Here is a 26,134-nt window from a genome sequence, read left to right as displayed (position 1 = left end):
TCAAGGATTAAACCTCGCGACGATTTATCAAAAACCGTCACAGATCAAAGTAATCAGTGACAGATTTAAACCATCACCATTTGAGCCCATGCCCTGTTAGCCCAACCCAAGTCCATTCCCTACGACGAAAAGTAAACGTCACGGATGAAATGCCACATCATCATAGATGCTTACATGGATAATGATGTGGACGATGACAAGGATGATGTGTGGCATATTGGCCCATTTATTAACAGCCCAACATAAAAATGGGCCATTTTCTAGCTTATTCTCAACGCAATTTTGACGTATTTCCAGCCCATTTCCAATTAGCATTCAGCCCATTTTCAATTGGCATTCAGAAAATTTACATGTTGAATTCAGCCATTTTTTATTTTCTCAGCCATTTATAGCACATACAACATACATCCCATTACTATTGCAAATACAAATATACAGCCCACATAGACAAACAATTCAATTTTATTTACATAAGAACTCAATCCAGCAGCACATAAGATCTCAAGTTTATTCTCATAAGATGAGATACAAAGTTACATAAAGCACCACATCGTGCAATGCACCATGGCACATAAGCCACCAACAAATTACAGGTTCCCGAAATTGCATGAAGTTGCAGCAGCAGCAGCAGCCATGTATGAAGTTGCAGCAGCATAGTTCATCAAGTTGCAGCAGCAGAATGTCAAGTTCTAGCAACACAATGTATCACCAAATGTTCCAGATCTGCACTTTCAGAGAACATTATAATTTAAACCATTTCAGTAAGGTACTTTCAAAGAAGATTAGAATTGGAAGCATCTTAGTAAGGTGCACAAGCTCACCGGATGTTACACCACTTTCAAAATCAAACAAAGAAACTATGTTGATATAAACAATGTTGGGTTCAAATTTTATCTGAAGGATTTGTCACAAGTAAGTTTCGTTCAATATGGTAGTTGTAGGTTAAAACCAGCGTGCTTAATCTCAAAATAGATAATACTAAAATACTACACAAAAGATAGATGTACCTAGTATCACAGCGTGTTGAATCTTATACTGATCTAAACATCGCCAGTGGGTAGAGTGAAAATAAGTGCGTACATACCGGCAGGTGAAATGGGGAACACAGAGGTGAACCGTGTGTTCCCTTATGCTTCTGTGGCGCCCACTTTGGAGCAGAGGCATTGTGCGCCGTCTTCTTTCTCCTTCAGATACTGCAGCAGCCAGTCAAAACCATATATATGTAGTGAACCAGATCAAGAAAATAAAAAATAACCACATAACAGAGCTGCTTGTATTATCTGCACAACATGAAACAGTCTAGGCATTTACTATCCCAACATGCCCATGTAACAGCATGCTGCAACCCAGCTGAAGAATATAAATGAGCAGATACACATGTCAAATGGAAATTTTAGTTGAGCTGCTCCCAAGTCCAGCCATCAACATTAACATCAGTTGAGAACCAAACATCAGGAAAAATATCATTCTACGGCCAAGAGAATGCAATGCCTATTTAGGATCCACAAACAAAGCATCAGGAACAAACTGTCTAAAAATTTGAGGAAATTCAGTATTTAGATAGACACTTTTATATGATTTCAGGATAATTCAGTTTACCACACAATACTTAGGCAGCAACATATATGCTTTCAAACCAAATTTCCACAAAGTGAGCAACACATATGCTTTTAGGAAGCAACATTCAGCACATGGCAAGCAGTTATCTAGTACTAGTTGGTAAAAAGGACAGAATAAGATACGTCAATCTGTTACTATTGCTTAAGTGACAGACAAGTATGCTCCATATAAACCAGAGAATAAAAAGAAAAGGCCAAAGCACCTTAGTCGGCATCCAACGAAAATGACTCAGCACCATAGTCTACATCATGAATCTCGACCATGAAGCAAATCATTGACAGAAAAAAGGGACGTATTATAAAAATGTGATTGTTATCATTAGACGGGCTAGAAGGAAGTCTAGTCCAGCGGATCTAATTGCATTAGAGCTGATAAAATACAATTTTTTAATCAAACAAATTATAGTCCAGAGGAGAATGTTCATCTGATGATCCTAATCGACCAAAGAAAAGGTTATTAATCGAACAGATGGAGTGAAGAGCGGGTGCTTACGGGAAAAGGAAACGAAATGGCGCGTGCTCTTGTAGTCACCATCGACGCCGTCCGGTGCAGGCTTTGAACCACAGGAGGATACGTGGATCTCATGTTCGCTCTGCCCCAGCTGGCAAATAGCAAAACTGAGAGCGAGGGATCTAGGCTTCTAGGCCATGGATCTCACCTCCGCCACCGTGTTGGCGCCCCATCGTTGAACTCTCCCGCAGCACGACTCGGCTCAGCGCCGGACACACGAGAGGAGCGACACGAAGATGTCTCTGTGGGTGGAACAGGGCACTATGGCCATGGCGGCGCGATGTTAGGGTCGATGGGGGAGCGGCAGTGGCGCGTTCCTGAGTTAGGTTTGGGCCTTTGGGGTGAAGACTAAGGGCCTGTTTAGATTGGAGATGAAAAATTTTTTGGTGTCACATCGAATGTGTCGGAAGAATGTCAGGAGGGGTTTTAGAAACTAATAAAAAAACAAATTACATAGCTCATCTGGAAACTACAAGACAAATCTATTAAGCATAATTAATCTGTCATTAGCATATGTGGGTTACTGTAGCACTTAAGGCTAATCATGGACTAACGAGGCTTAAAAGATTCGTCTCGCGATTTTCAACCATAGTTTATTTTTTATCTACATTTAATATTCCATGCATGTGTCCAAAGATTCGATGGGATGGGTGAAAAAATTTTAGGTGGGGAACTAAAGAGGGCCTAAGGAAAAACAAAACTTAGGGTTTGGGAAGCTCATGGGAACGGTAGTTTTATGCGCTACTGCTGCAATCGTGGCCGTCAATCAGAATTGGATGGTTCAGATTCAGGAAATACAGAGCAGGCTGGCGGGTCACGAGGCCTGCCGCGAATGCGCGGCCCAGGCCCAGGACGCTGGGCCTAATATTTAACGAGTTTTAGGCTGGAGCGCTTTACTAATAATGTATTTCTTATTTTCCATTGATTAAGCAATCTTGTAAAGTAAACATTTTAAGCCAATTATATTCATGTACCCAATATATTTTTAAAATGAAATAGACTGCATATATGTCCTCTCATAGATTTTTCAAAAAATTTGAAACCGATTTACTACTTTCTATAGTTTAAATGAATTATTGCATGCTTTTAGAAAATAACTTCAACTTGAACTACACGTCCTATCAAATAATATCAAAAAATTTTAAAAAATATATAGGTAACAAGGCATGTTGTATTTGAGCTCACTTACTCAAAATCAATGGAAAATTAAGTGTTTTGTTAGACATTACTCGAACTACTATTTTGATGACTCCAAAGAAAAAAACAATAATATCATAAAGTAGTCTAAAAATATTAAGAATTGATATGGAGGCATAATGTGGGTGTATATGCTTGTCATAAAAAATTCAAACCATTTTATGAAAGTGAGACTATACATTATTCACAAATGGTATATGTCTCATGTAGTTTGTGTGAGAGATATACCATTTGTTAGACAATGCATGATACCTCTTTTTCAAAATCATTTGATTAAACATTATACATCAAAAATATGTTATTGTGAAAGATTATAGGATTTTCTAACAAAGTTTTGAGTTGTTAAAATTATTTTATGTTATATTTGAAGATAAAGTAATGAATGGATGGAAAAATAAGCCATATATGAAGAACTAAGAAATAATAATTACTTAAAAAGCATGTTTTCAGTTGATAGATCATGATTTTAGGAAAATTTAGAAAAAAAGAACATACCATTTGGAGTTCGAATGAGTGAGAAAAACTGGTTACATTTTTTTGCTTGAGATTAAAAACAGAAAAAGTTTTGGTTCATGTTCTTGCTCTTGTTCTTCAAGTATTGACAAGCATATTAATTGAAAATACAAAAGCTTTTATTCATATTCTCGATTCAAGCCGTTCTTCGCGTATATCACGTTCGTGGGAGGGAGCACGCGAAGGCGCCTTGCGGGGCCAAGGACTGGCTGCATCCGCCATTGACAAGGCCCGGAGGTCGATCTGGTAGGCGTCCCTGTCATCCTCTCCAGGCCGGGCGATGGCAGGACAAGCAACAACAGGAGGAGGAGAGCAAGTTCGGGAGCAACAACACGTCCGAGATGAGAAAAGAATCAGAGCTCTTGCGCTCGCGCTTCGATAGTCGCCGTCGGCGGCGCTGCACAAGTCGAAGTGAAGGTCGTGAATGAACTGTCGTCCGAGGAGGCTGATAAGGAAGGCGATAAACTAAAAAAAAGATTTTAATAACCAAAGCCAACATAAACAAGTGAATAGCGCAGTGGTCAGGCATTTTGGCTTTGTAAGGCTGATTCTGGGTTCGAAGCCTGGAGCAGTATTGTTTTAAAAAAAAATTATCCTTTTTGATGCATTGTGAACTTTTTTCCAAAATTTATAATGTTTTTTATAAAAAAAAGTTGTAATGTTTGCTGGCCTTGCACCTCTATGAAGTCAAGTGTTGCAGGTTCAATTTATATAGGCTGCACTTTTTATTTGTGTTTACAAAATGGGCAAGGCCATGTGGTCGGCGGGCATAAAGTCGAGTGAATGGCCCAGGCGGCCTACCGTGATGTTGGGTCGGTAAACAAATACAAATACTAGTCAAATGGAAATCCCATATAGGTGCAATTTTTTGTTTAAATGTGCAAATGGAACATATTTTTAATTTTGCCATATATGCTTGTAGCAAAATTGTTCGAATAAAATACAAGTAATAACAAAATTATATTGTTACAATAATTTATCAGATTGTCTTTTGGGTTTGATACTTTTTGCAATCATATTTTCTATTTTTCTTTGCACTAAATACTGGTAGCGTGCATATTGTTTTGAGCCAATTAGAGTATGACAAATTCAAAATTCATACACCGCGACGATCCTGATAAAATCGTCACCAGTTAGCGGGCTGGGAATATCCAATGGGCTCATCCTTGACGAAAAAATAAATTTCATCACGGATTACATGTGTCAGTGGTTGTTAGTGACAGTTTGTAATTCCCTCACTAAGAAATCGTCACGGATTAGCAAGTTTCTTGTAGTGTGTCTTGAGCTTGACGCACCGTCCCGTGGGGGTCGACGTTATCGTTAGGGACGTTTCTAGCTGTTCGTGCATGGTGACACGAGTTGGCCGACAGGAGTCGAAAAAGTTTGTTGAAGCCGCCTGATCGGGTTTGCGCGAGATGGCATCCACCAAGTTAGAGGCTTCGAGGAGCCTGAGGTCAGCGCGATCAAGGGCTTGGAGAAGACCCGAGTTGTCGACCCTCTTTGCCTCGTAACGAGGGAGTGGGGGTCGAGTGGTCGAAATCGGCGTGATCAAAGTCGACGCCTCTGTTGTCCCAGATTGAATCTGGGTTTCCTCGAAATTGTGGTCGCGAGGCCGCCGCCACAAGTCGTTCACGTGATCTGGCTGACGGTGAACGTGAGGCCTTCAGCCACGGCTGCGGAAGCCGGAACGATGACCATCTTGTTCGTCGGGAGAGCTGTACGCACACCCCCTACCTGGCGTGCCACTGTCGACGAAAGCTAGTCGGCAGTCTACCTTGGGGTATACCCATGGTAGTAGTTTATCGGTAGATGGTGCGCAAGCTACGAACTTGATGGTGACGCAAGACACGGACAAGGTTTTTATCCAGGTTCGGCTGCCGTGTGGGCGTAATACCTACGTCCTGCATCTGGTTGTATTGAATTGTGTTGAGATAATGTGTCCTAGGGGGGTCCCTTGCCTCTCCTTATATAGTCCAGAGGGCAGGGTTACAGATGTGGAAACTAATCCTAGTCGGTTACAATTGCCATAGATAGTACGACATCAATTCCTATTCTAACCGACTAGAATCCTGCTTAATCTCCACGTCTTGTTTCCTTGCACGAAACTCCGAGCAGTCGGATCAAGCCTCGGACTCGTCTCGTAATGGGCCAAGCCTCCTGGCCCAAGCCTAGCCGTAAGGGTATAGGGGTTTATACCCTCACACAACCTGAGCTGCTTCCCATGGGGTCTGCCCATCTGAGTTGCAGGTCCATCCTGTCCATGTAGGCCTACCCCCATGTGGTGGGACAACTCCTTGCACAGTGAACCACTGCAAGTCTCATGTCATATCCACCTCCCACCAGGAGTACTGAGGTGGCTCATTATACCCCACTGACTGCAGCACCCTCCAAAGCAGAGTAGGAGTGCCAAACTCGCTCAGAAAGGTGTCACTGGGGAGGGGTGAGGCGGGCACATCCATCTGTGGAAAGGAAATAACTGTGGGTGAGAGAGGATTATTTAAGCAACACTTATTAATTAAAAAGGAATGATATCATAAAGGAAGGAGTAGACAGAATGTATGTATGAATGCGATATGATTGAAAGGATCTAATTAGCCTAGAGGGGGGGGTGAATAGGCGTATCTAAAAACCTAAAACTCAAAACTCAAGTTGCGGAAGTCAAATGCCTGTCGGTACTACCGACAGTTTGGACCGGTACTACTGGTGTAAGACAACCAGTACTACCGACGCAAACTGCTGGTACCACCGATGTTGACGGTCCTTAAGTATCAAATTTAATTATCAAATAAACAAAGAAAAGGATCTAAATGAAATCAACATCTAGACTTAGGGTTTTATCTGACAGAATTCCACGAGTTTTGGTGTTTGTCTATTTCTGCAGGGGGTTATCAGGAAATACGGAAGAAAGACCCACACGTCGGGATTACATAGAGATATTAACGTGCCGCGCAATTATCTTACATCTAGAAGACTCCAGAAGCCACGGGAAGGAAGCGGAGGCCGAGAGGGGCTAGAGGCAGGGCGCCCGCCCTCTGTTGGAGTCCAAACAGGACACTGTTTCTCGGGAGATCTCCACTGACCTAAAGGATCAAGAATAACCGTTCAATCTATGTCGGTTTGATCCAACGGCCCATATTCACTTGAGGGGACTATAAAACCAGACCCCCTGGCCCCTGGAGGAGGCACCCCTTGATCATTATTCATTATTCATAGACAGAGCAAAAGCTAGGGTTTAGAGATGAGAGCTCTCCTCTCTTCTCTAAACTAGAGTAGATCTAGATAGTAGCGAGATGGAGAGCGAAGGAGGATTAGAGGAGAGGCCGGCCTGTCAGTTCTTCCACCGGTTGTACTTCGTCATGATCAAGCTCTAATCAAGCTTCATCATAGGATGACTCTGGTAATCTACTTCTAATTCCTTATGCAATTACTAATCATGTATGTTCTGGTTCACAACTCTTTTGAGTACTTCTAATCTATAGGACGCTATAGGTTAGAGTTGTAGTATAGGTGTAAGCGTGGTGCTTAGACCTAGATTACTTGTGGATATCCCCTGTCTAGCTGGATCGTGTCAGAAGAAGTTCTTCTAATTCATTTTTTTGAGGGCCTTAGTAGGGAAGATAAGCAAACCCTTCATGCGGCCTCTGGAGGATCTTTCCACCACCTACCTGCTAGTGAGCTTGGAATTTGATTGATTTATTAAGTGGAAAGTCTCCTAGCTTTTATATCCCTGAGAAAGAGAAAGAACGAGTTCCTAGACAAGAAAAAGATGTTTCGATAGCCAGATCACAACCACTTCAATCCCAAACTTTAGCTATCGATCCTAAACCATCAATACCCCAAAATTCTCCAAGGGAGGAAGGAATTCTGACCTTAAATATTTCAGATACTGATGGTTTAGACTTCTGGTTCCATAAGAGACCTTCAAGTAGGGATAATTCAAATCCTTGTAATAATGTTTCTCTTAGAGAATGTCCTGGTTCCTATTATGAAGAAGTCGAGGATGACATATCAAGTGAAGGAGAGCTAAGCCATATAGAAAATTCTAACACCTCCCCTTTCTTGATCACAAGTTCTAAATGGTTAGAATGTGTAGAATGGATGGATAAGGAAGAAGCCTTAATGGATTCTGACTTTGGCTCAATTTCAAATGATGAGTTCTTGACTCCCTTTGAAGATGAGATTCATCCAACTACAGAAGAGGATATAGGTGAGACCAATCCAGGAGAAACTCCAAATATTCAGATTGGAGACGAAGATAACATTAATGAGCATGGAATTTATTTCATAGCTACTTCATTCACTCCATGCTCATATGCAACATCTTCCCAATCTATTGGTCTCTCCAACATCACCACATTTGAGATCTCCAACCCCCTCTTCCTTTCTATTTATAAAAACTTTAAAAGGGCGGTTGTCAATGCATATGTCTATAATAAATATTGCAGATCTCGTTCAGTTGATCTTGATTTAGGTCAGCGTTGGAAGGGAAACAAATTCACCGACATAAATTGATGGTTTCCCAACGACAAGCTTGGTGTCCTAAAATAAGCACTGATCAGATCATAACATGAGTTTTTAATTATTTGCAACATTACCTTGTGTATTGAGCATATAAGGATAATTGTAAAAATATTCCTTCGGGTATTCTTGTCACTAACCTTTCCAGGATTGGAACAAGAAGATCAGATGAATGACAAGCAAGTACAAGGTATGTCCAACCAATCATCATGCAACACTGAATTAAATTCATCCAAACTTGAATTCTGCAAAATTCAAGCTTGGGGGAGTACTTTACATAAAAACATCCTTTGCCATGTTGCTATGTTAGTTGTCCCTACCTTTAAGACATGCTCAATTTGTTAAATACTAATCACACTACTTCATCTCCACTTGAGTAGATCTCTATAAATGCTGTCGTGTTACCTTTATCTATTTACTAGTAAGTGTTAGTTTGGAAGTACTGCACATACTTCTATTGGCTTTTAAATTAAGCATGGTGCTTAGGTTAAACAACCTTCCTTAATCTGATTAGACATGGAGTCTAGTTCGGTTATTGAACTAAAAACTGCTTGTGTAGACATTGGTATATTTTTGTCGGACTAACCCCTGCAGAAAAACTTTCAATATCGATTTGGGAAGTCCTGAGATAAACTCACATCAGAGAAGAAGAGAGTGACACATAAAGTTTAACAATTTGCACAAGAAGGACATAGCTCATAGAGAGATGATCCATGGAGGGTGCCACAAACACGATGCACAACCGCTAAGAAAGGAAAGCTTCCACAAGGTGATACTGTACCATCACTCTTCAAGCAAGGTAACATCTTAAGGTACTTGACTATCACTTTTATAAGCTTCTCCTTGGTTCTGGCGTTCATATAAAAAAAGACACAAACATGTATGATTTACAACTCTAGATTAACCAACCCAACTGATTCAACATGTTTAGTCCTTTAATCCTTGTTCTTAGTACTACCTCCATGATCCCACACTCCTAATCATATGAGCTAAAATGTTACACATTCAATCATTGAGAGATATAAAGAAAAAGACATATACATAGATAGATTATCTTTCCATAAGGTTGAGTGATCTGATCTGACAAATGTTATAAGTGCTACACTCATGAACTTTTCATCCATCAACTTTGTCTTGCTCACTATTCTTAGGGTTAGAGAAGAACAAATACACTTTAGGTTCTATTGGTGTTTTCCACCAACAGGACCCATGCACTTGATCTCTGCCTTGTCTCTATGAGCAGGTACACTTCGAGCAAAACACGGAGGAGTTTTATAACTATCAGACTCTACCAAGTGAAGGACCTAGATCTACAAGCACAAACACACTGAGCAGGACACTGCCAACGCCGCACTTCGAACTGCTGGGCAAACGAAGAGGTGTAGACGTCAAGGTCCGCACCTGAATCAAATGACGCACCTGAAGAATGAAAACGGTGAGAAGTTTTGTTAAGAAGACTTAAAACATTGAACCCTCGCCGAAAGGTAAGATCGATAGTTATCCATATTTATCCTTTCTGCATTTCCTTTTCCCTTTAATTATTTACTTTCCTTAAATAGATTATTAGTTAATCCTGCTATCTTGAAAAGAAAATAAAAATGTTAAAAAATACTAAGCCCCATGTGAGTATACGAGTGGCATAAAACCCATAAGTACCTTCACTGTGGTGGCATAAAAATAAAATAAATATTTCTTTTCTGCTTTATAAAATAAAAATATAAAAACAGGGAGTAATATTTATTGAGGAAGCTCAACATGATGAAGGCTAGATATTTATGCTAACACTTAATTAGTTCCACAAGCTTTGTTGTCTATTTGAGATCCCCAGAATTTAAGAATCAAGAAGACTAGCAGACGGAGGACATTCTAATCGCTGTCAGAATGCTGCTGACTTTCAAATACACCTCTGCCACCTGCTAGCTACATCAAGAGAAATTACGTCAAAATTCAGCTTGGGGGAGAGCACCCCCATTTATCTCGCTAAGTATTTCTACCTATCTTTATACTTATATTATGTTAGAATACTAAAATACATAAACTATGAAAAACCAAATAAAGATTTTGTGCTTATATATATATCTTTTGCTTAGTGTGTTTAATAAATAAATAAAGTGGTTATGCTAATCTGAATCTTAATAATAAAACTCTAGCATGGATATGATGAATAGTTGCTCTGCCTAATTTGCAAATTTGAAGTTCTCTCTCAAGTTTAGACATAACTGTTATAATTTAAAGCTTGCTCTAGATCTAAACTTGTGAGATGAAAACTTGATCTGAAATCTAAGTTGTTAACGGATATGATATGGGAAGGTTGAGCTGCTGTTTATCTGTTCCTAAAGATGCTAGAATTCTAGAGAATTTTATCTTTGAAAAATCTTTAAAATGTTGCATGATGAGTTCCTGTATGATGAGAGTTTAAATTCCTACCACAGCCATATATACATGCTTGCTAGACTTTGAGCCACACATTTACTATTTACTGCTTATGAGCATTGAGTGTGGTCAAGCTGTGTAGACTCTTAGGAGCTTGTCATGTGGTTAAATCAAGATTCACTTGCACGTTCACTCATATATGCTACTTCTACTCTGGAAGTACCATCCACATATATCCATCCATGTCCATCTCCAGAACCACCCAAAAATATTCTACTCCTAATCCGTGAGAGAATAGCCAAAAATATTTCTGTTTTCCCTTGTAAAATAAATGCTCAAGTTATCTTGCTACTACCACTTGCTATATTATCTCAAGAGATGAGTGCTCTGAAAAAAAAGAAAAGAGAAGAAAAAAATAATAAACGAGGAAATAAAAAGGGGCAAGTGCCCGGAACCTCGAAAGAAAGAAAAAGTGAGACGAGAGGTAAAAATGGACAAGTGTCCGACAGTAGAATTAGGGGTACAAGATACCCACCTGAGAGGAAAGAAAAAGAAGAGCATCTCATTCTCCTCAATAAAGTTTCAAAAAGCAAGGAAGGTATGTATCCCCTCAAAAGAGCAAAAGTAGAATTAGACTTTCACCATTGTTATCACCATCATCACCATACACCATTCATTTGCCACACATGCACATCTTGATTTGGCTTATTGATTTGTTTCTTTGGATCCATGGTTTGACTATACAATAAATGTCTTGTAAGTATGTATACTTTATCTCCCACCTATGAGCTCCAGATATTAAAGCCTTATTAGAGTAGGATGAGAGAGAAGGCAATGTCACTATGCCTTATACCGCAAATACCACATATCTTGAGAGAAGGCATATACCATCACTGCCTTAGTAAGGATCCAAAAATACCACAAAAGAGAGATTTAGAGAGTCATACAAGGAATCTCTGAGTTTTATTTGAAAATCTGCAAAAACTCCAGAGCTATAGTTGATCAAGAATAAGAGACATGGCACTTGGCTAGACTGTTCTATCTTTTAACTGCTCAAGACAGAAGTGACGGTTACAAGTCCCATGGTGAAAGGTAAAGTAAGTAAGTTTTAGTTCTTGACAGTTTACTCTAACTCAGAGATGAGATCTTATTTAAAAGCATGTGTACCATCAAATTTTTAAGATATTGCAACAACTTCTGATACATTGCTGAGTCTAACCTTGCTCAGGGATGAGCAAGAGGTAAGCTTGGGGGAGTTTGTTGATGGTCCTTAAGTATCAAATTTAATTATTAAATAAACAAAGAAAAGGATCCAAATGAAATCAACATCTAGACTTAGGGTTTTATCTGACAGAATTCCACGAGTTTTGGTGTTTGTCTATTTCTGCAGGGGGTTATCAGGAAATACGAAAGAAAGGCCCACACGTCGGGATTACATAGAGATATTAACGTGCCGCGCAATTATCTTACATCTAGAAGACTCCAGAAGCCACAGGAAGGAAGCGGAGGCCAAGAGGGGCCAGAGGCAGGGCGCCCGCCCTGTTTCCCTGCGCGCCCGCCCTCTGTTGGAGTCCAAACAGGACTCTGTTTCTCGGGAGATCTCCACGACCTAAAGGATCAAGGATAACCGTTCAATCTATGTCGGTTTGATCCAACGGCCCATATTCACTTGAGGGGACTATAAAACCAGACCCCCTGGCCCCTGGAGGAGGCACCCCTTGATCATTATTCATTATTCATAGACAGAGCAAAAGCTAGGGTTTAGAGATGAGAGCTCTCATCTCTTCTCTAAACTAGAGTAGATCTAGATAGTAGCGAGATGGAGAGCGAAGGAGGATTAGAGGAGAGGTCGGCCTGTCGGTTCTTCCTCCGGTTGTACTTCGTCATGATCAAGCTCTAATCAAGCTTGCTCATGGGATGACTCTGGTAATCTACTTCTAATTCATTATGCAATTACTAATCATGTATGTTTTGGTTCACAACTCTTTTGAGTACTTCTAATCTATAGGACGCTATAGGTTAGAGTTGTAGTATAGGTGTAAGCGTGGTGCTTAGACCTAGATTACTTGTGCATATCCCCTGTCTAGCTGGATCGTGTGGTAGGCCGCGTAGGTGACAGTTACGTTGGTCCTCTGTAGTCCACCTCTCATTAGCAGGACGGGTAGGGTTTATCGGCCTATGGATAAGCATCCTTTGTGGTGTAATCTTATCACGTGGTTCGTCCCAGACATAGACATACCCCTTTGAAGTAGAAAAACCATAGTTATCCTCTCTATTCTGCTACCATCGCCCATATACTAGAATTGCTCTATTCTCTATTCCCATATTATCACTCACTGTTATCTTACCTTTAATATTGTTCTTATTTAATTCTATCATCTTTCCTATTTACACCTATCTATCTATCTTGGTTAAGTTAGAGTGTAGTTAGTTCTCCCGTTTCCCTGTGGATACGATAAAACCATTAACCAGGTAAAAGCTTCAACGGTATCCGTGCGCCTGCGGATTATCTGTGTGCGTATAAATACCATAGTACACTCTAGTGCCATGCTGGGGATGACAACCTATTATTCAAGTGGTGTTAGCAAGTGTCAACAACCGACTCCTTAAAACAGCTACGAAATCAGAGTGTAAAGAGCTTAGATTTCAGATCTGAGTGTTACCCCACTTTCCTAGATGTAGGAGAGGATGTTGTTGAAGATTCCTTAGCTTGGTTCTTCTCCACAACATAGATCGACCCTTGTTTACCTATCAAAGAGTGGGAGGAGAAGGAACACAAGACAAAGTGTAGTCGAAGCTACCGCCATAGCAAGACAAGATATTTTTCCCGAGGTTCAGCAATCTCCACTAAGGAGTTCCTACGTCCCCATTGTTGAGGTGACCACAAAGGTCTGACCACTTAGGTCTCCTCCTCAAGCAACCACAAAGGTTAGCTTGATGATTCCACTAAGAATAAAGGGGTAATACAAACACTTCAGGGTGCCCTCACAAGTGAATCAACACGGGCAACCACAATGAAGTATAGGAGCAAGAGGGAGAGTCACAGATCGAAGCTAAGAGTAACAAATACAAACCAAACCGGCAAGACGAGGAACCAAGTGCTCAAGTCACATATCGAAGCTCCCAACTCTCTAATCTCACTTCTCTAGCTCGAATCTCTCAAGAAATGAAGTATAGGAGCAAGAGGGAGAGAGAGTGGGTGAGACAAAGCTTGGAGACTACTTTCTCAGATGTGGAGTAGCTAGAATGAGCAAGCCAACGGTTAGAAAAGAGGAGAGAGCTATTTATACTAGAGTACAGAACACCTGCTGGTACTTCCGGTGCAACCACCGGTACCACCGGTGTCCTCAGATCTAAACGCGAGAAGGCTGTGGAAGATGCGAGAAAAAGGCCTACCAGTACCACCGGTGGAAGGCCGGTACCACCGGCAGTACAAATTCCCGCATTCAGCAGTTCTGCGAGAATTTGGCCTTCCGGTACTACCAGCGTTTCACCGGTACCACCGGCGGTAGCCGGTACCACCGGTCAAAGCCCGGTACTAATGGTAGTTCATTTTCTCGCAAAACTCTGGAGAAGAATTGGCACTGCTGGTACCACCGGCCCTGAGGGCCGGTACTACCGGCTCACCCTGGGAGAGAAGAAACTTCGTAGGTGTTCGTGCATGCAAGTGTGTCTCTTAAGCGCAAAAGCTAAGTTGACATGAGCACCTTTATCCTCATCTTACCAACTCAATTTGCATCCCTCTTGATAGTGTGGCATTTCCTATAACTCAAACAAGAAATAAAACTAGGTAGCTTCTTGAGATGAAACATCGCTCAAAAGATGAAAAATTTGGGGGTGTTGTGATTCACCAAATGTGTTTGTTTGATTCCATCAATGAACTAACACCTATAGATTACACTTGATAGACATGTTAGTTCCTAATTTGATTGTCATTAATTATCAAAACCCACACCGGGGGCGAATGCACTTACAGACTCCCCCTTTTCGGTAATTGATGACAACCAACTTAGGCTTATAAAGGATTGAAAGAAGTAGAGCTTTTGAATTCCAAAAATCAGGTTTGGCTCCCCCTTAATGTATGCATGGGATTTGGAATTTCAAATCTTGATTAATATCAAGATGACATACATTAAGATCAAGCTCCCCCTAAATGTTGCAATCCGTGGGGTGCCTAAAAGAGTGTGTGTGTGTGTGACAAGAAACAAACCGTGATGCGTATGACAGGATATATCACAAAGAGTAAAAGAAGAATTTGAATGATTATGCAAGAACTGAAGGACTCACAATAACCATTCAAAAACAACATTGCATCAACAAAGGTCCAAATAAGCTAACACAAGCAAGATATAATAAAGAAATAAAAGTGTTTAGCTTACAATCAACCTCCACACAAAAGTAGTTCTTGTTCACCACACATAGTTCACCACTTAGAAAAGTTTAAGAAGGGCACCAACAACTAACTTATTACATCAAAGATAAGCCCAACACTCCCCCTTTGGCAGCAAGTGCCAAAAAGGGTAGGCTGCGAGAAAGAGCTAGAAAGACTACTCCTCATCATCATCATCGAGGTCGTCGTCGTCGTCGTAGTCAATCAAGGTACGCAGCGGCCCCTTACCATGAGGATCAGCGGAGGTAGACTGCTCGTGAGGAGGTGCAGCAGAGGCAGAGGCCCTAGTGACATCATCCGTGGGTCCAAAGATGTCCTGATAAGCAAAGCCTACCTCGGTGTCCTCCATGGAGAAACCAGCAGGGATCCCACCACCATAAGATGGATCAAAAGCAGAGGGTGGTGGAGGATCCTGCTGCTCCTCATCCTCATCAACAGAAGTCCTGTGCATGTTGTCATATTCATCATAGGGGTCCTGGAACTCACGAAGAGGAGAGGACGGAGGAAGAGCGGACTTCTCTTCAAGACAATGGAGACGCTGATCGGTCTTCTTCTGACAATAGCAAAAATAGGAGAAGAACCGCTGCAGCGCATGACGGGTAGGGCTGCGGCGTCCACGACCGCTGTCATAGGGAGGGACAGCTTCCTCTTGAGCATCACCAGCACCAGCAGCAGGAACATCACCAGCGGGAGTAGCAGCACCAGTAGGACTGAGAGGTGGAGCATGAGGAGCACCCAAGTGCTTGGCACGAACCGGAGCATGAACACAAGGGTGCGAGAACTGCACTCCAGCAACTTGCTCAATGATATGCATCAGATAGGGAGCATAGGGTAAATACTTGTGTGGATCAACAGACGCATCCACAATCTTGTTCCACATGAAGTCCGAGACACCAAATCGGCCACCATTAGCACCAAAGCGAGCCAAGATCTTGGGAGCATCAAGGCGGAGGTGAATAGAATCTCCAAACTTGGGATCAATGGTGTAGCATATCAAGTTATTCAGCACATAGAAGAACGGCTTCAACTGAGTGGTCTTGAAATCTGGATGAGCTCCTGGCTTGTACATTTCAGCAGCATCAAGATCAGCCTCAGAACTTCCCTCAGCAAAAATGTTGGACAGCCGGGGTGCATCACTGTTGACGGTCCTTAAGTATCAAATTTAATTATCAAATAAACAAAGAAAATGATCCAAATGAAATCAACATCTAGACTTAGGGTTTTATCTAACAGAATTCCACGAGTTTTGGTGTTTGTCTATTTCTGCAGGGGGTTATCAGGAAATACGGAAGAAAGGCCCACACGTCGGGATTACATAAAGATATTAACGTGCCGCGCAATTATCTTACATCTAGAAGACTCCAGAAGCCACGAGACCGAAGCGGAGGCGAAACGGGGCCAGAGGCAGGGCGCTCGCCCTATTCTCCTGGGCGCCCGCCCCCTCCCTGAGTCCAATCAGGACTCTGCTTCGTGCGAGATCTCCACCGACCTAAAGGATGAATCTAAACCATACAATCTATGTCGGTTTGATCCAACGGCCCATATTCACTTGAAGGGACTATAAAACCAGACACCCTGGCTCCTGGAGGAGAGAGCCTCTCAACCCTAATTCATTGTTCCTCAAGGGAGAAGAAGCCCCTGATCAAGATTAGAGCCACCACATCAATTAGATATCTAGATTAGCATAGCTACATAGGATTAGAACTAGAAGGAGTCAATCTTCGATTGGTTTCCGGATCTGTCAGGAGGATTCTTGGTAATTCTCTAATTGTGCTTCTAATTACTTTCTAATTATCTTTGTTCTTCAATATTATGAATATGACTTTGTTCTACTTCAATATATTGCTTATGACTTTGCTCTATTTGCTTATATTCAAGATTATATTGTTCTTAGTTTATCATAGTTATGTACTTAGCTTAGTTAGATTGGATCTATATACATGCTTAGGATCGTATAGCGTTTATCCATCGAATCCATGGGTAAATGATAGATATTTTGTAGGCGTGGTGCTTATACCGTATTTATCTGCGATTGTACCCAATATGCCAGATCGTGGGGTGGTTCGTGATAGTGACAGCTTCATTGATTCTTATATAGTCCCCCTCTCGTGTATTGGGCTGGCAGAGCAACATTATTATAGGGGAGTGATTGCTATGTTTCTCATATTCCTTGCTAATATCACTATGCATGGGCGTAGTCTTGTCTTGCAATGATTGCTAAGTATGCTTGCACTAATTATGATAATGCTAGACTATATGTTGAGAATAACTTAGGGAATATTCTTGTAGTTCGTTCTAATAACATGCTAATGACTTTCTAGAGTATCTAATTGAGGTGCTTATCATATTTATTATGTGGCTAGATCAGATTAATTATCTTTGTCACTATTATTATCTCATATATCTTTTATGTGACATTTATCCCTGTATGAAGAGTTAGATATAATGTTCTCAATTATACATGCAATGATAGATGCTCAATCTCATATTCTATTCTGTAATCAATAGTGATGATTGTTAATCCCTTCCCAGTGGTAAAAATATAAATAACGATACCTAGAATACTTCCCAGTTAAAATGCTGCATCGGTATTAACCTGTGCGCTTGCAGATCCCATTCATTATTTATTTAGAAGAGCAATTGCATATTTCAATACCGCGTCTCTTATATCATGCTGGGGATGACAACTTGGCTTAAGTGGTGTGAGGGATAGGTTTGGCGTTTTTGGCACCATTACTAGATTTAGAGAACTTAGTCTACTTTTGGTAATGATGTTAAGAATACCCAACAAGCATTTTTGGCGCCGTTGCTAGATTTAGAGAACTTAGTCTACTTTTGGTAATGATGTTAAGAATACCCAACAAGCATTTTTTGGCACCGTTGCCGGGGAAGGTTGATTACTAATCAGGAATGGAATAAAAGATTTTGAGTTATCATTCGCATCACTAATATGATTGAGCTTATCTATTCTCTCATATAGATTTACCCCGATATTTTCTATTTTTATCTTATGCAGGGGAATGTATGAATAGAAGACATCTTCCAGGAAATTTTGTTGACAATCCCGAAGCATTATTCAAGAAGACGAGAGCCAAGCTCAAGAAGAGATCATCAACACTTCAGCAAGAAGCTTCATCCAATCAAGAAGATCACCGGAACATGTCTTCAGAGTTCGAAGCCATGGCGAACAAATCAATCCGCGAGTTCTCAGCTCCCACTACGGACAACATCCGCACTGGGCCTGCTGCAGAGATCGATGGCAACTTTGAGCTCAAGCCTGGACTTATCAACATGGTGCAATCCAACCAGTTCTGTGGGAAGGCACACGAAGATGCTAGTGCTCATTTACAACACTTCCTGGAGATTTGCAACACATTCACCATATCAGGAGTTTCCAAAGATGCTATACTACTTCGCCTCTTCCCATTCTCACTGTTAGGAAGAGCGAAGCAGTGGTTCTACGCTACAAAGGAGAAGAATACTATGTGGGCACTCTGCTCAACAAACTTCCGGGCAAAGTTCTTTCCCATGGGCAAGACCAATGCTCTCCGTGGGAAGATTACAAGTTTTCAGCAACAAAATGATGAATCTGTTCCAGAAGCATGGGAGCGCTTTCAAGACTACATCCTAGAATGTCCCCATCATGGAATGGAAAGTTGGCTATTGATGCAGACATTTTATCACGGGCTCGGCAACAGTGCCCGAGAAACCATGGATGCTGCAGCTGGAGGAGCATTCTTATCACTTACTATACCACAAGCCACAGCTCTTGTGGAGAAGATGGCGTCCAATCAAGGCTGGAATGAAGAGAGGACCCAGACACGCAAGAGAGATGGAGGTATGCATCAGCTGAAGGAGGTAGACATGCTGTCTGCAAAGCTAGACCTCCTCATGAAGAAGCTCGACGATAGAGCTGGAGATAAGAAGGAAGTTATGCACATCTACGACTCTCACATGACTTGCGAGGAGTGTGGAGACTCTGGACACTCAGGCAACCACTGCCTTGAGATGCTTGAGGATGTGAACTACATCAACAACAACAACAACTACTACTACAACCGTCCTCAACAAAATCAAGGGTGGAATGAACAGAGGCCTAACTACTCAGGTAATTATCAAGGTAATAATTCTTACAACAATAATAATAATTTTCCACCTTTGAGAGAGTTAGTGTCTAATTAAGGAAAGCTAATGGATAATCTATCTAAGAAATTGGCATCTAATGATAAAATGCTAGAAAATATAAATAATAGAATGGATAATTTCTCTACTGCCACCAAGAATCAAATTAGCTTTAATAAAATGATTGAATCTCAGTTAAATCAAATAGCTGCTGCTGTTCCTACTACTAACCCCGGTATACCATCACAACCGGAAGGATTAGAATCTGCAAATCTTGTAGACATGTTTAATGCAGGTAATAATTGGAGTAACCCCGTCACTGAATTCTCTACTGACCTTCTGCCGGTCAAGAGAGGCGATCCAGGATGCCCCGTCATCCCGATCTCCATCGGCATGGTGGATGTCCCAGAAGCACTCTGTGATTTTGGCTCTAGCGTCAACATTATACCCAGGGTACTCTATGAAAAAATCTTTACATATCCTTTATTAGAAACAACCATGTGTTTGCAGTTTGCAGATCAGACGATAACTTTTCCAAAAGGAATATTGAAGAACCTTTGTGTCCGAGTTGGTACCTTATATGCTCTAGCAGACTTCATAGTAGTAGAGACTGGAAATGATGAGAGAGCACCTATCATCTTAGGGAGGCCATTCTTGAATACCACGGGAGCTATCATCTACGCTAGTGCTGCTAAGATCAGTTTCTACGTCAAAGGGAGGAAGGAGACATTTTTCTTCAAGAACAAGATTACACAAATTCCAAATCAATCCAGACGTGAATCAAGGAAGAGGACCAACAGGAGGAACAAGAACAAACAAGTGTGGACCGAGTCAGCTAAGATGGTCACTGTAGTTCATGGAGGCCAAGATCACCAACTTAAGTCACCGCTTTTGACCAAGAAGGACGACCCAGGAATGCCAAGCATCTACTGCTCCATAAATGGATACAACTTCTACAAGGCAACTTGTGACACCGGATCGGGCGTCAACATAATAGCCGCAGTCACCTATCAGCTCTTGTTCGGGACCATGCCCCTAAGACCAACATACATTCAGCTCCAGATGGCAGATCAGACATTTCGAGAAGTTAAAGGAATAGTAACTGATGTCCCAGTCAAAATAGACGATCACTTTGTCTACACAGACTTTCAAGTTATTGACATGGGAGAAGACGAGTACGATCCACCCATCATCCTCGAAAGACCGTTCCTCAGCACCGTTAAAGCAATTATCTACATTGGAACCGGAGAAGTCCATATGCACTTCCCCTCAGAGAAGGTACGCCGTTACTTTACTGACCCTAACTATATCGTTGAAGAATCTAAGCAGGTAAGGAAACGACGCAACCGCAACCAGAGGAGGCAAATGATCAAGGACGGATGGGCAGACTATGAAGGAGAAGTTGTAAGGTCAGAAGACGTAGAGTTTAAACAGAATTATCCAGAGGAGACTGAAGCACCGAGTCAGGTATGGAAAATGAAGATAACTATACATGAAGAGGAGGCGCTCCCGGAAGTACCGACTACGCCACCCAACGAACCTCAGGACAATTGAGAAAACGGAGTCCCGTTCGGAGGACTTAAAAACACCGAACGCCTTGCCAAGAGGTAAACTTGGTAGTTATCCTTTCCCTTTTAATTATTTCAAATAGATTACTTAGCTAATTAAATTCATACTATCCTAAAAATAAAATAAAAATGTGAAAAACAGTAAGCCCCATGTGAGTATGCGAGTGGCATAAAACCCATAAGTACATTCACTGTGGTGGTATAAAAATAAAATAAAAATTTCTTTTCTGCTTTATAAAATAAAAATATAAAAACATGGAGTAATAATTATTAAGGAGTCGCAACATAATAAAGGCTAGATATTTATGCTAACACTTAATCAAGTTCCACAAGCTTTGTTGTCAATTTGAGCTCCACAGAATTTAAGAACGAAGAAGACTGGCAGACGGAGGACATTCTAATCGCTGTCAGAATGCTGCTGACTTTCAAATACACCTCTGCCACCTGCTAGCTACATCAAGAGAAATTACGTCAAAATTCTGCTTGGGGAGAGCACCCCCATTTATCTCGATAAGTATTCTATCTATCTTTATACTTATATTATATTAGAATATTAAAATACATAAACTATGAAAAATCAAATAAAGATTTTATGCTTATATGTATATCTTTTGCTTAGTGTGTTTAATAAATAAATAAAGTGGCTATGCTAATCTGTATCTTAATAATAAAACTCAAGCATGGATATGATGAATAGTTGCTCTGCCTAATTTGCACATTTTAAGTTCTCTCTCAAGTTTAGACATAACTGTTATAATTTAAAGCTTGCTCTAGACCTAAACTTGTGGGATCAAAACTTGATCTGAAGTTTAAGTTGTTAACGGATACGATATGGAAAGGTTGAGCTACTGTTTATCTGTTCCTAGAGATGCTAGAATTCTGGAGAATTTTATCTTTGAAAATCTTTAAAATGTTGCATGATGAGTTCCTGTATGATGAGAGTTTAAATTCCTACCACAGCCATATATACATGCTTTCTAGACTTTGAGCCACACATTTACTATTTACTGCTTATGAGCATTGAGTGTGGTCAAGCTGTGTAGACCTTTAGGAGCTTGTCATGTGGTTAAATCAAGATTTCACTTGCACGTTCACTCATATATGCTACTTCTACTCCGGAAGTACCATCCACATATATCCATCCATTTCCATCTCCAGAATCACCTAAAAATATTCTACTCCTAATCCAGGAGAGAATAACCAAAAATATTTCTGTTTTCCCTTGTGAAATAAATGCTCAAGTTATCTTTTTACTACCACTTGCTATATTATCTCAAGAGATGAGTGCTCTAAAAAAAATATACGAGGAAATAAAAAGGAGCAAGTGCTCGGAACCTCGAAAGAAAAGAAAAAGAGAGACGAGAGGTAAAAATGGACAAGTGTCCGACAGTAGAATTAGGGGTACAAGATACCGACCTGAGAGAAAAGAAAAAATGTAGAGCATCTCATTCTCGTCATAAAGTTTTAAAAAGCAAGGAAGGTATGTATCCCCTCAAAGAGCAAAGTAGAATTAGACTTTCACCATTGTTATCACCATCATCACCATACACCATTCATTCGCCACACATGCACATCTTGATTTGACTTATTGATTTGTTTCTTTGGATCTATGGTTTGACTATGCAATAAATGTCTTGTGAGTATGTATATTTTATCTCCCACCTATGAGCTCCAGATATTAAAGCCTTATTAGAGTAGGGTGAGAGAGAAGGCAATGTCACTATGCTTTATACCATAAATACTACATATCTTGAGAGAAGGCATATACCATCACTGCCTTGGTAAGGATCCAGAAATACCACAAAAGAGAGATCTGAGAGAATCATACAAGGAATTCTGAGTTTTATTTGAAAATCTGCAAAAACCCCAGAGCTATAGCTGATCAAGAATAAGAGACATGGCACTTGACTAGACTGTTCTATCTTTTAACCACTCAAGATGGAAGTGACGGTTACAAGTCCCATGGTGAGGGTAAAGTAAGTAAGTTTTAAGTCTTGACAGTTTACTCTAACTCAGAAATGAGATCTTATTTAAAAAGCATGTGTACCGTCAATTTTTAAAGATATTGCAACAACTTATGATCCATAGCTGAGTCTATCCTTGCTCAGGGACGAGCAAGAGGTAAGCTTGGGGGAGTTTGTTGACGGTTCTTAAGTATCAAATAAATAAAGAAAAGGATCCAAATGAAATCAACATCTAGACTTAGGGTTTTATCTGACAGAATTCCACGAGTTTTGGTGTTTGTCTATTTCTGCATGGGGTTATCTGGAAATACGGAAGAAAGGCCCACACGTCGGGATTACATAGAGATATTAACGTGCCGCGCAATTATCTTACATCTAGAAGACTCAAGAAGCCACGAGACCGAAGCGGAGGCGAAACGGGGCCAGAGGCAGGGCGCCCGCCCTGTTCCCCTGGGCGCCCGCCCACCTCTGGAGTCCAATCAGGACTCTGCTTCACGGGAGATCTCCACCGACCTAAAGGATGAATCTAAACCATACAGTCTATGTCGGTTTGATCCAACGGCCCATATTCACTTGAAGGGACTATAAAACCAGACCCCCAGGCCCCTGGAGGAGAGAGCCTCTCAACCCTAATTCATTGTTCTTCAAGGGAGAAGAAGCCTCTGATCAAGATTAGAGCCACCACATCAATTTGACATCTAGATTAGCATAGCTACATAGGATTAGAACTAGAAAGAGTCAATCTTCGATTGGTTTCCGGATCTGTCAAGAGGATTCTTGGTAATTCTCTAATTGTGCTTCTAATTATCTTTGTTCTTCAATATTATGAATATGACTTTGTTCTACTTCAATATATTGTTTATGACTTTGCTCTACTTGCTTATATTCAAGATTATATTGTTCTTAGTTTATCATAGTTATGTACTTGGCTTAGTTAGATTGGATCGATATACATGCTTAGGATCGTATAGCGTTTATCCATCGGATCCATGGGTAAATGATAGATATTGTGTAGGCGTCGTGCTTATACCGTATTTATCTGCGATTGTACCCAATATGCCAGATCGTGGGGTGGTTCGTGATAGTGACAGCTTCATTGATTCTTATATAGTCCCCCTCTCGTGTATTGGGCTGGCAGAGCAACATTATTACAGGGGAGAGATTGCTATGTTTCTCATTTACCTTGCTAATATCACTATGCATGGGCGTAGTCTTGTCTCGCAATGATTGCTAAGTGTGCTTGCACTAACTATGATATGCTAGACTATATAGTTGAGAACAACTTAGGGAATATTCTTGTAGTTCGTTCTAATACCATGCTAATGACTTTCTAGAGTATCTAATTGAGGTGCTTATCATATTTATTATGTGGCTAGATCAGATTAGTTATCCTTGTCACTATTCATTATTTCATATATCTTTTATCTGACATTTATCCCTATATGAGGAGTTAGATATAATGTTCTCAATTATATATGCAATGATAGATGCTCAATCTCATATTCTATTCTGTAATCAATATTGATGATTGCTAATCCCTTCCTAGTGGTAAAAATATAAATAACGATACCTGGAATACTTCCCGGTTAAAATGCTACATCGGTATTAATCTGTGCGCTTGCAGATACCATTCATTATTTATTTAGAAGAGCAATTGCATATTTCAATACCGCGTCTCTTATATCATGTTGGGGATGCCAACTGGGCTTAAGTGGTGTGAGGGATAGGTTTGGCAATTTTGGCACCGTTACTAGATTTAGAGAACTTAGTCTACTTTTGGTAATGATGTTAAGAATACCCAACAACCTCCACTCTATCTCTCTCAATCTAGTAGAAACTAGAAGATCTATTTCTACTTTACATTGGTTGCTAAGCCTAAAAAGAAATATTATTTAGAGAAGAGGTTTTCCTTCGAGGGCACCCCTCAATCTCTATGATAATTTCTTGTCTTCTCCAGGGGCCAGGGGGGTCTCCTTATATAGTCCTCCCCTTCTATGCGTTTTTGGGTCGGTAGGCGATGTGGTACTATGTTATTCTGGATCCAATAGGTCGGTGGAGATCTCCCGAGAGAAAGAGTCCTGATTGGGCTCGGCAGGTGGACGGGCGCCCAAGGAAACTGGGCGGGCGCCCAGGTCCTGGCCCCGTTTCGCCTCCGCTTCGGTCTCGTGGCTTCTGGAGTCTTCTAGATGGTAGAAAATTGCGCGGTGTGTTGATATCTCTATGTAATCCTGACATGTGGGCCTTTCTTCCTTATTTCCTGATAACCCCCAGCAGAAATAGACAAACACCAAAACTCGTGGAATTCTGTCAGATAAAACCCTAAGTCTAGATGTTGATTTCATTTGGATCCTTTTCTTTGTTTATTTGATACTTAAGGACCGTCAACAAACTCCCCCAAGCTTACCTCTTGCTCGTCCCTGAGCAAGGATGAACTCAAGAGTTTCTGCAATGGTTTCATGCCTTAAAAGTACACACGCATTCAAGCAAGATCTCATCTCTGAGTTAGAATAAACTGTTAAGACTTAAAACTTACTCATTTTACCTTTCACCATGGGGCTTGTAACCGTCACTTGTGTCATGAGCAGTTAAAAGATAGAACGGTCAAGTCAAGCGCCATGTCTCTTATTCTTGATCAGCTATAGCTTTGGAGTTTTTGCAGATTTTTCAAATAAAACTCAGAGATTCCTTATATGACTCTCTCAGATCTCTCTTTTGTGGTATTTCTGGATCCTTACCAAGGCAGTAATGGTACATGCCTTCTCTCAAAGTATGTGGTATTTTTGGTATGAGGCATAGTGATATTGCCTTCTCTCTCACCCTACTCTAATAAGGTTCTGATATCTGGAGCTCATAGGTGGGAGACAGCTAATACATACTTACAAGACATTTATTGCATAGTCAAATCATGGATCTAGAGAAACAAGTCAATAAGTCAAATCAAGATGTGCATGTGTGGCGAATGAATGGTGTATGGTGATGATGGTGATAATAATGGTGAAAGTCCAATTCTACTTTTGCTCTTTTGAGGGGATACATACCTTTCTTGCACTTTGAAGCTTTTTTTTGGGAGAATGAGATGCTCTACATTTTCTTTTTTCTTTCCTCTCAGGTGGGTATCTTGTACCCCTAATTCTACTGTCGGACACTTGTCCATTTTTACCTCTCGTCTCACGTTTTCTTTTCTTCGAGGTTCCGGGCACTTGCCCCTTTTTATTTCCTCGTATTTTTTTTAGAGCACTCATCTCCTGAGATAATATAGCAAGTGGTAGTAACCAAGATAACTCAAGCATTTATTTCACACGGAATAACAGGGATAGGAAAATATTTTTGGCTATTCTCTCCCGGATTAGGAGTAGAAT

The sequence above is a fragment of the Sorghum bicolor genome, chromosome 2, assembly GCF_000003195.3.
Source record: "Sorghum bicolor cultivar BTx623 chromosome 2, Sorghum_bicolor_NCBIv3, whole genome shotgun sequence".
Taxonomy (NCBI): Eukaryota; Viridiplantae; Streptophyta; class Magnoliopsida; order Poales; family Poaceae; genus Sorghum; species Sorghum bicolor.
The sequence above is the reverse complement of the archived record's forward strand: the minus strand, read 5'-3'. Positions refer to the sequence as shown.